The sequence below is a fragment of the Mauremys mutica genome, chromosome 7 (genome assembly GCF_020497125.1).
Source record: "Mauremys mutica isolate MM-2020 ecotype Southern chromosome 7, ASM2049712v1, whole genome shotgun sequence".
In the NCBI taxonomy this organism is placed as follows: domain Eukaryota; kingdom Metazoa; phylum Chordata; order Testudines; family Geoemydidae; genus Mauremys; species Mauremys mutica.
The window spans coordinates 1,651,763-1,662,617 of NC_059078.1; the positions used below are offsets into that span (position 1 = coordinate 1,651,763).

The 10,855-nt window shown below is 49.6% G+C and overlaps 1 protein-coding gene across 2 annotated transcripts in view; it reads right to left on the reverse strand.

The window, feature by feature from the left end:
* ARIH2 (ariadne RBR E3 ubiquitin protein ligase 2) overlaps positions 1-5,727 on the reverse strand; it is a 53,123-nt gene extending 47,396 nt beyond the window's left edge. Inside the window, exon 1 of one of the 2 annotated variants that reach the window (XM_045024347.1) lies at positions 5,607-5,727. The gene's annotated coding sequence lies outside the window, so the exon portion shown is untranslated. Of the gene's footprint in view, positions 1-5,044; positions 5,123-5,606 lie in introns of those variants that run through there. The other variant, XM_045024345.1, reaches the window with a different exon arrangement.
* Between the last annotated feature and the right edge of the window lie 5,128 nt (positions 5,728-10,855).

The window sequence follows — 10,855 nt, forward strand, 5'->3', positions numbered from 1 at the left end:
GCAATACCTCCCAACTTGGTGTCGTCCGCAAACTTTATCAGCCCACTCCTACTCTTGGTTCCCAGGTCAGCAATAAATAGATTGAATAAAATCGGACCCAAAACCGAACCTTGAGGAACTCCACTGGTAACCCCCTTCCAACCCGACAGTTCCCCCTTCAATACTACCCTCTGTAGTCTCCCCTTTAACCAGCTCCTTATCCACCTCTGGATTTTCATTTCAATCCCCATCTTTTCCAATTTAACCAGTAATTCCTCATGCGGTACCGTATCAAACGCCTTACTGAAATCCAGATATATTGGATCCACTGCATTTCCCTTGTCTAAAAAATCTGTTACTTTCTCAAAGAAGGAGATCAGGTTGGTTTGGCACGATCTACCTTTCGTAAATCCATGCTGTAAACTATCCCAGTTGCCATCGGCCTCCTGCTCCGTAACCACTCTCTCTTTTAAAAATTTTTCCATGACTTTGCATACTACAGATGTTAAACTAACAGGCCTGTAGTTACCCGGGTCACTTTTTTTCCCCTTCTTGAATATAGGAACTACATTAGCTAATCTCCAGTCAAACGGTACAATCCCCGAATTTAGAGATTTATTAAAAATCATCGCTAACGGGCTAGCAATATCACTCGCTAATTCCCTTAATATTCTAGGATGAAGATTATCCGGGCCCCCCGATTTACTTCCGTTAAGCTGTTTGGCTTCCACCTCCGATAGCGTAATGTCTACCCCCATATCCTCATTCCCATCGGTCCCTCTATCACTATTCCTTAGCCCTTCATTAGCCTCATTGAAGACCGAGGCAAAATATTCGTTCAGATATTGTGCCATTCCAAGATTATCCCTAATCTCCACTCCGTTTAAAGTTTTAAGCGGTCCCACTTCTTCTTTCTTGGTTTTCTTCCTATTTATATGGCTAAAAAACCTTTTGCTATTGGTTTTAATCCCCTTCGCTAGGTCCATCTCCACCCATCGCTTTGCCTTTCTCACTGCTTCCCTACACCCTCTGACCTCAATAAGGTAGGTTTCTTTGCTGATCCCTCCCATTTTCCACTCCTGGTACGCTTTCTGTTTTTTCTTAATGACCCCCTCTGAGACGCTTGCTCATCCAGCTCGGTCTAAAACTGCTACCTACGAGCCGTTTTCCCTTTCTCGGGATACATGCCTCTGACATCTCCTGCAACTTCAACCTGAAGTAACCCCAGGTGTCATCCGCCTTTAGATCCCTAAATATGTTAGTCCAGTCCACTTCCCTAACTAGTCGCCTTAGTTTAGTAAAGTTAGCCCTTTTGAAATCGTAAACCCTAGTCTCAGATGCAATATTATCCTCTCATTTATTTTGAAACGAATTAGCTCATGATCACTCGAGCCAAGGTTGTCCCCTACAACTATTTCCTCAACAAGGTCCTCGTTACTCACCAAAACCAGATCTAAAATGGTTCAGATCTGTTTGTTGTTAACTTTAATCTTTTAATATATATGTGCAATTTGGCAAGTTACTGTTGCTGTGGGAACCAGAACTCTGAATTTCCTGACTTTAGTGCATGGACAACCTCAACCACAGCACTTCATTATTTCCCCCACTCTTTGTTTCCTGATTTAAACACAGTTGTTAGGTGCTCTAAGTCATTCAGGAGCCAACTTAATGTATAATTAACCTGAGGCACTGCAGTCATTTCAGCAGATTTAAACCTCCTCCTATAGGAGAGGATGAGAGTTGGAAGTTAGTCACATTAGCCTGCTGAATTCTGTTCTCCATACCCATAACATACCTCATGATTTCTTGACTTATCTGCAATGTGTCACATCCACATTTTTTTTTATATCATTCAGTTTCCTCTAAAACCAAAGGAGTGGAGGGTCGGGATTATGGAGAGAACATTTAGGTTTTGGTATAACTTTATTTTGCCAAATTACACGGAACTGAGTAATAGTCTTCAGCGAATGATGTTCCTATACCACAACATTGATACTATAGTGATGAGCACTATAGAAACACCAATAAAACACGTTAGTCAAGTTGCCATAAACAAATATTCACCTTTTCTGCCAGATGAAAGACACCAAATCCAAGTAATTAAGTTACATCATTGAGAAATCATCCATATAACAGATTCTAAAAGCAGGGTCTTCTAATGCCATATGAAACCCCTTAGGTACAAAAGAGTCCTCAGGCTTCCCCAAATGGAAACACTTAGAAATTAAGGGAAGGAGACAAATGGGCTTCTAAGGAAAATATCTGGAAAAGCTGATGTATTTGGTAAGTATGTTTTAAATGCAGCTAATGTCTCTCTTGTTGGGTTTCCACTGTGGGCTCTCCAAACAAAGATTCCTCACTACTATATTTCATAATCAATGCTGAGTTCTGCTTTTGCGAAGTCCAAAGCAAATTTATACTTGTGTATGTGTGAGAGTATTTTTTTAAACACACACACACACACTTGTTTTGAGCCTCTCCACGAAAAGATTAGTCACAGATTAAGGCCAGAAGGGACCATTATGATAATCTGATCCCCTGCAACAACGCAAGCCATAGAACCTCACTCAGTAATTCTTACATAGAGCCTGTACCTTCTGTTTGAGTGATGCACATTTGTCTAAAAGATATGCTAGTCTCCAGGAATCTAGAACCACCTGAGGGTAGTCCTTAATAATCACCCATACAAAGTCTTCAAGAATCTAATGGTTATGCCAGTTTAATCTAGCAGATCTCATAGATCACTCAGGACAGACATACATTACTAGTTAGGAAAGCCTTCAATCCTACCCAAGGAGTCATGCTCATCCTGTGGAGAAAGATGAGCTACATTTAAATTATGATCCGTTTACTCCTTCAATATACAGGGGTTCGCACTGATGCCGTGGGATGTTTTGGGAGTAGAATAAGGGCCTTATGTAATAACTAAACAGTTGTGTTCCACTCAGGGGAGAATGCAAGGCTTTTAGGAGTGGTGATATTTCTGTCCTTCTGGGACATTTGCCTATGCAACTTCCCTATTTGCATTTACAACTGCAGCACCTGCATGTACAAATCAAGAACATAATAATATGTCTGAGTGATTTGACACTGGACCTGATATAGATTTGGGAATTCACACCTCTTAAAGCCATTTCAAACTAAGACAGTCATACATCAGTTCACTTTCATTAGATTTTCTACTCAAGGATGTCAAACTTTAAAAAAAAAAAAAGACTTGCATTTTGCAGATTCTGAACCTGTCATGGACTCAAACACTTATATCAAGCAGATAGCAGCCAGGCAGTAGGCCAAGAGTATGCCACTCCTGTCACAACCGCGGGAAAGGATTCCCCTTCAGCATGCCTGCTGAAGTTAGAGTGCCACATGTGGAGGACAGAAATCATTATCAAATTAAACGGAATCCTTTCAGCCCTAATTTCATTTAACAGCACTACAACAGAGATGCACCAAAAGCCTATAGTAAGTTGCACTTAAAGTCTGCCCATTTTCAAGTTACCCTATATAATGGTACACAGCCCACAATGTTATCTGAGAGTCCCATTAAAGCTTTTCTTAAGAATCAGTGTATTGTGCTCCTCACTCTGTCCCTTGGAGTACCACTACCATCTAGCACACAGGGGGGAGAAGGCTATATTCCCATTGTCCCACCACCACCAGGACCCCTACACAAAGAGACACGTACCAAACATCCCTTGAGGGAGAAGGGCAAGAAAGGTTTTTGGTGCTCTGACAGCAGCTGGTTGATATTAATAGGTCCCAACCACAGCATATGCAGGCTGGGATGATACAGGGTAGGTACCTACTCCCACAGGTTAGAATGACTCAGTCAACTGGGAGCCCATCCCATCACCGAGGCTAACACTCAGGGAGAATGAGGTCTCCCCATGAGAAAATGGCTGGGAAGGGCCAGGTAAAGACAGGGGGTGGGGGCTCCCCGCCACCAGTAGTAGCTTTACCCACCAAAATTTGGCTCTGGGGATGGGGACCTAGCTCCCAAGAAGGGGAACATCACACAGCGCACCCCCATCCTGAGCACAGGTTCTGGGCAGAAGCAGTCCCCAAGGAAGGGGGCACTGCCCAGCCTCCCACCCCCATTGCACAGCCAGGCTCAAGGAGGTGGAAGCAGCTCCCAAAAAGGGGGGCACCACACAGCCACCCCCCGTTTCCACAGCTAGGCTGGGGGGAGCAGTCTCTGGGGAGGGGGCACCACACAGGCAGGCGGGGGGGGAGCAGTCTCTGGGGGGGCACCCCACGGGCGGGGGGAGGGGAGCAGTCTCTGGGGGGGCACCTCACAGCTCCCCCGGCCGGGGGAGCAGTCTCTGGGGGAGGGGGCACCCCCCGGCCGGGCGGGGGGGGAGCAGTCTCGGGGGGAGGGGGCAGCCCGCGGCCGGGCGGGGGGGGAGCAGTCTAGGGGGGAGGGGGCAGCCCGCGGCCGGGCGGGGGGGGACGAGTCACGGGCGGAGGGGGCAGCCCACCGCCGGTCGCGGGGGGGGAAGCATACTCGGGGGGGGGGGGCACCCCGCGGGGGGGGGGGGGGGGGGAAGCAGTCTCTGGGGGAGGGGGCAGCCCGCGGCCGGGCGGGGGGGGGGGAAGCAGTCTCGGGGGGAGGGGGCCCCCCGCGGCCGGGCGGGGGGGGGAAGCAGTCTCTGGGGGAGGGGGCACCCCGGGGCCGGGGGGGGGGGGGGAAGCAGTCTCTGGGGGGGGGGGCACCCCGCGGCCGGGCGGGGGGGGGACCCGTCTCGGGGGGAGGGGGCAGCCCGCGGCCGGGCGGGGGGGGGGGAAGCAGTCTGGGGGGGAGGGGGCACCCCGCGGCCGGGCGGGGGGGGAGCAGTCTCGGGGGGAGGGGGCACCCCGCGGCCGGGCGGGGGGGGGAGCAGTCTCGGGGGGAGGGGGCAGCCCGCGGCCGGGCGGGGGGGGAGCAGCGCCGGGCTCGGAGGGCGGCGCGGGGCGCTGGGACCCGGCCCAGGCCCTGCCCCCCCAGCCGGGAGGAGCAGCCCGGCGCGCTGCCCGTCTCCCCGGCGCTGTCCCGGCGGAACCAAGGCCCGGCTTCCCCCCGACTTACCGGGGCTGCGCGGAGAGCGGGGCCCAGGGGCGGGGCGGGGCGGGCCAGGCCGCGGGGGGGGGGGGACCACCGGGCGGGGGGGGGCTCCGCTTCCCCCCGGGCTCCTCCTGCCGGGCCGCTACTGCCTGCGCACCGGAAGTGCTGGCGTCCAGCAGGACGTCATTTCCGCCGGCGCGGGGCGGGGGGGGGCAGGGATCCGGAGACGGTAACGTGACCGCGGCGGGAGCCCGGCCCGCCCCCGGGACCGAGACGCGGCCTGTTACCCGCCCGGGCCCTGCCCCCGCCCCGGCCAGGGCTGCTGACTCCCCGGGCGCAGCCGGGAGGACCCGCTGCGATCCGCCCCCCGCCCGCCCGCGGGGCGGCAGAGCCAGTGGCGCGTGAGCCCCGGCCGGCGAGGCGTCTCCCGCGGGCTCGCGCTCAGCGGTTCCGGACACGCCGCTTCGCTGCAGTCTGAGCTTGTCAGCGTCCAGGCAGCGGCGCTCACTGCCCCTTTGCGTGACTGAACAGCCCCCTAGCAAATTGTCCGTCCCCTGCCTCGGCACTTGGGGGCTGAGTCTTTTACCGGCAGGCCTGTTTTCCGATTCTTTAATCGTTCTCACTGCTCTTCTCCAAACTCCTTCCAGTTCAGCAACATCCTTCTTCAATTGTGCACAGCAGAACTGGACACACTAGTCTAGTAGGAGTCACACCAGTGCCAAATATGGAGCTGATATAACCTCCCTACTAAAGATTCCCACTTATACATCCAAGGATTGCATTAGCCGTTTTGGCAACTGCATCGCATTGGGAGTTCACTTTCACATGGTTATCCATCATGATCCCCAGCTGTTAGTCAGAGACACTGCTTCCCGGGATGGAGTCCCTCAGTCGGTAAGTATAGCCAACGTTCTGTGTTCTTAGATATGTTTGTTTGGTCAAAATAACACAACTATTCTATGCTTATGTCCAGCTTACCAAGCAATGCAGATTGCTCTTTAACAGGGACCTGTCCTCTTCAATATGATGGGGGCTAATTTAGCTACAACGAGTCAGGAAAAAGATCTTGGAGTCATCGTGGATAGTTCTCTGAAGATGTCCACGCAGTGTGCAGAGGCGGTCAAAAAAGCAAACAGGATGTTAGGAATCATTAAAAAGGGGATAGAGAATAAGACTGAGAATATATTATTGCCCTTATATAAATCCATGGTACGCCCACATCTCGAATACTGTGTACAGATGTGGTCTCCTCACCTCAAAAAAGATATTCTAGCTCTAGAAAAGGTTCAGAAAAGGTCAACTAAAATGATTAGGGGTTTGGAGAGGGTCCCATATGAGGGAAGATTAAAGAGGCTAGGTCTCTTCAGCTTGGAAAAGAGGAGACTAAGGAGGGACATGATAGAGGTGTATATATAAATATATATGATAGAGGTATATAAAATCATGAGTGATGTTGAGAAAAGTGGATAAGGAAAAGTTATTTACTTATTCCCATAATACAAGAACTAGGGTCACCAAATGAAATTAATAGGCAGCAGGTTTAAAACAAATAAAAGGAAGTTCTTCTTCATGCAGCGCACAATCAACTTGTGGAACTCCCTACCTGAGGAGGTTGTGAAGGCTAGGACTATAACAGGGTTTAAAAGGGAACTGGATAAATTTATGGTGGTTAAGTCCATTAATGGCTATTAGCCAGGATGGGTAAGGAATGGTGCCCATAGCCTCTGTTTGTCAGAGGGTGGAGATGGATGGCAGGAGAGAGATCACTTGATCATTGCCTGTTAGGTTCACTCTCTCTGGGGCACCTGGCATTGGCTACTGCCGGTAGACAGATACTGGGCTAGATGGACCTTTGGTCTGACCTGGTATGGCCGTTCTTATGTTCATTATCAATTTGTGTGTCATCTGCGAACTTTACAGTGATGATTTTATATTTCCTTCCAGATCATTAATAAAAATGTTTAATAGCAAAGGACCAAAAACTTGTTACTTAGAAATACACCTACTCAATGATGATTCCTCATTTACCATTACATTTTGACACCTATCAGTTAGCCAGTTTTTAATCTAACTAATGTGTGCCATGTCAACTTTATATCATTCTAGTTTTTTAATCAAAATGTCTTGCGGCACCATGTCAGATGCCTTCCAGAAGTGGAAGTATATTTCATCAATGCTATTATCCTTATCAACAAAACTTGTAATTGTATTTAAAAAAAATGTTATCAAGTTAATTTGACAGGATCTGTTTTCCATAAACTACCTACCCTTCTGTAATTATTAATTCAATCCTATATCAGCTGTTTCATTATTCTTCCTGTGAGCAATGTCAGGCTTATAATTACCCTGGTCATCCCATTTGCTCTTTTTATAAATTGGCACAACACTAGCATTCTTCTAGTCCTCTGGAACTTTCCTATTGTTCCAAGACATATTGAAAATCAACATTAATGGTCCAACAAGCTCATCAGCCAGCTCTTTCAAAACTTCTGGATGTAAGTTATCTAAACCTGCAGATTTAAAAAGTCTCATTTTAACAGCTTCTGTTAACATCCTCCTGAGTTGCTATTGCAACGGACTTTCATTATCACTGTATGATATGATTACATAATCTGTTTTTTGCTAACTACAAAACAAATATTTATTTACTATTTCTGCTTTTTCTGCATTATTACTAACAGTTCTACCATTTCCATTTAGTAATGGACCAGTACCATTGTTAGGATTCTTTTTGTTCCTAATACACTTTCAGAATGCCTTCTTATTGTCTTTAACTTTGCTGGCCATATGTTTCTTCTACGTTTGTCCTTTTGCTTCCCTTAAGAATTGTAGAAAATTGGTATCTTCTGATTTTTATTTATTGCTATCAACTTCCCCGCTCTTCCATTGCATTGATGTGGCTTTGTTCTCTCCTTACATAGATTCCATGAGGTTATAATTAATCTTCCTTTTCACTGATGGCTTTCACTTCCTTAGTCCTTCAGTGCGCAGTCTTAAGATGCTAGGAGACAGACGATCAAGAGAGAGGCTACAGTGCCCTCATGTTTTCTAACTTTGGCCCTGATAAGACTTATTCATGTTCATGGAGAATCAAACTGTAGCACTGATCAGAAATGCTTTTTCCCAGCTTTTGACTTTGCCCTTTCTTCTCAGGTACAGACTTGACCACAGGGAGCTATGCTTTTGATATATAGCATAAATAACATTCGTAAGCAGGAATCAAACCTGGGACATTCAGCACCGAAAAGGAGTGCTTGAATGAGAGCTTACTGATAGCAAACACTCCTCTAAGTGAAGTGGTACGTGGCAGGGCCTTATTCTTGCTAGGGCCAGCTGCTAGAGTGAGACAAGATCACACACTAGGCCAGTGAATCACACTTTTATCACTCCTAGGCTGAATTATTGCGATTACTTTGGGCTAATCCTGAAGGCAATTCAGAAACTATAACCAGCTGCCTTCCAGCTAGGTAAGACAGACTAACATAAGCACATCACACCCATCTGTTGTACTCTATCTTGTCGTCATATCCAATAGTGGGATACTGTCACAGAAAGAACGGCTTTTGTTTTGCACTGCGTCACAGCAGTTGCATTCTATAAAGATACTCAAGCCAATGGAGTCCAGATTTGTACATGCAAATACTGGGGACAGGCTATTCCTACTGGAGGGACTTTAGCTGGGAATCCACAACTACTGGAGACAAGACTGAGTCCAAGAGTTGCCATCTTTAAAGTGTAATGCAAGATTCACCTCTTTCAGCAAGCCTTCTCCTACAGTTACTTTTGCTGCAGTCCCTTGTGGGCTTTCTGATGACATTAACAAACCACCCACCATTACCTGAGAATAACACAAAAGAATTGCAGCTAAATACTGCACAGCTGTTGGGTCATTATTCCTTATACCCCTTACTAAAATATTAAATTGGCTGGGGAGCAAAGGGACTCTGGGACACCTCCTGGCATTGCCATGTGAGAATTGTGGGTTCAGTGTGACCTTCTGATTGCCTCCATGGGATGAGGGAGACTAGGCAGCATGGGCAGGTGGGGGACTGACTGAACATCTGTATCAGGGCCTTTTGGATTTATTAGAGACTAACAGTCTCTGAAAAAGTTCACTTTTCCAACTTGGCCATGTCTACACTTGGAAAATTATTACAGTAGAACCTCAAAAATATAAACGCCAGAATTACAGACTGACTGGTGAACAGGACACCATGTGAAACCAGAAGTAATCAATCAGGCAGCAATGGAGACCCCCCAAAAAAGCAAATATGTACGGTGCCTGTATTGCATCTTAAGGGTAGGCACATCTGGGCTGCCTATCCACACCCACACACACTGGGCCCCCACTTACAGCTAGGAGTTGAAGATGCTGAGATTCTCAGGCAAAGCTGTGAGCCCTGCACTGCGTTCCTGTAAGACATTGGTGCTGTTTTCACACGCAACCCTCTCCTGGCTGGGGGTTGGGGGTGGGGTCACTGGTGCTGTTTTCACACATACACCCCACTGGGAGGGGGCACTGTTTTCACCACCACCACCCCTTAGTGGGGAGGGGGACAAGCTTGTCCAGAAAGAAGCTGTCTGCAAGGTAGCTGCCTCTGGAACCTGGCCCAGAGTGTGAACTGCTGGAGCCGGAGCTTTATTTTGTTCAGAGTTACGGACAACCTCCATTCCCGAGGTGTCTGTAACTCTGAGGTTCTACTGTACCCATTGTCCAGCAGTGAGTCAGCCATGCTTTACTTCCATTGGTATAAGTGCTGGGGTAGACTGGGCTCCGATGCTTTAATTACAGTGCCAGGAAAAGCCAGTGGTAAAAACACTTCAGCCTTGTCTATGTTAGTGGTTGCATCACTGCTCCCAACCAGAAACAAATTTTCCTCTCTGAGGGCAAGAGCTACATGGTATCAGCTCTCTGAGGAAGAGGGGTTTCCTAAAACCGTATCAGGAAAACTGAATAGCAGCTAGGCCTTACCTCTACTCAGACACCCCTCACGCCACCAGACACGGGTATGGGGTAGTTTATGTTACAGAGACCCCTCCACAGATAGTTCTTTCTAAAGCACGGCTAGTTTTTCTTCACCTGGTCTCTCATGAAACTGACAAAGCTCATGCTGCAAAACGTCTGTTAGTCTATAAGGTGCCACAGGATTCTTTGCTGCTGACCACAAAATGACACTCACCAGAATTAAGGGAGACACCTGCTAAAATATTGCTTCATGACAGCATAGCCGTTATGCCCCACTACTGCTCTGCTGGGGAAATTAAAGAGCGTGGCTGAGGGGTGCAGACAGTCTCCCCGCACGGAGGGGAGACCGGCCGGCCGGGCGCTGGCGCTGAGGGACAGCTCCGGAACGCCGCCCTGCCATCAAGGGGGGAGGCAGCGAGCCCCAGGGCCAGCGGCTTCCGCGGAGGCTAGAACTCACACCAGGGCCCGGCCAAGCGAGGGAGCCCAGACAGCGCGTGTGGGGCGGGAGGGGGGTTAATAGGCGCCTAGCTAAGAAAAAGCCCCGGGCATCGGGCCGGGCCCTATGGCATCGGGCCTGGTCTCCCCAGGCCAGGAACCCCGGGGCCCGGCCCGGCCCGGCCCAGCGCTGCAACGCGGGGCCGGCAGGGGTCGCACCGGGGCGGTGGCAGAGGCCGGGACTCGGGCTCCGGCGCCCCGCTCTTTGGCAGGGCAGGAACTGCGCGCCAGCGCGCGGGGCTCTGGGGCGGGGCAGGAGCCGGAGCCGGCCCGGGGCGGGGCGGTCTGATTGGCGGGGCCCGCTCCTGGCGCGGGGGCCCGGCGGCGAGCGGGAGTACAGCGCATGCGCACCGCGCCGCAGACAGGGCGGAGCG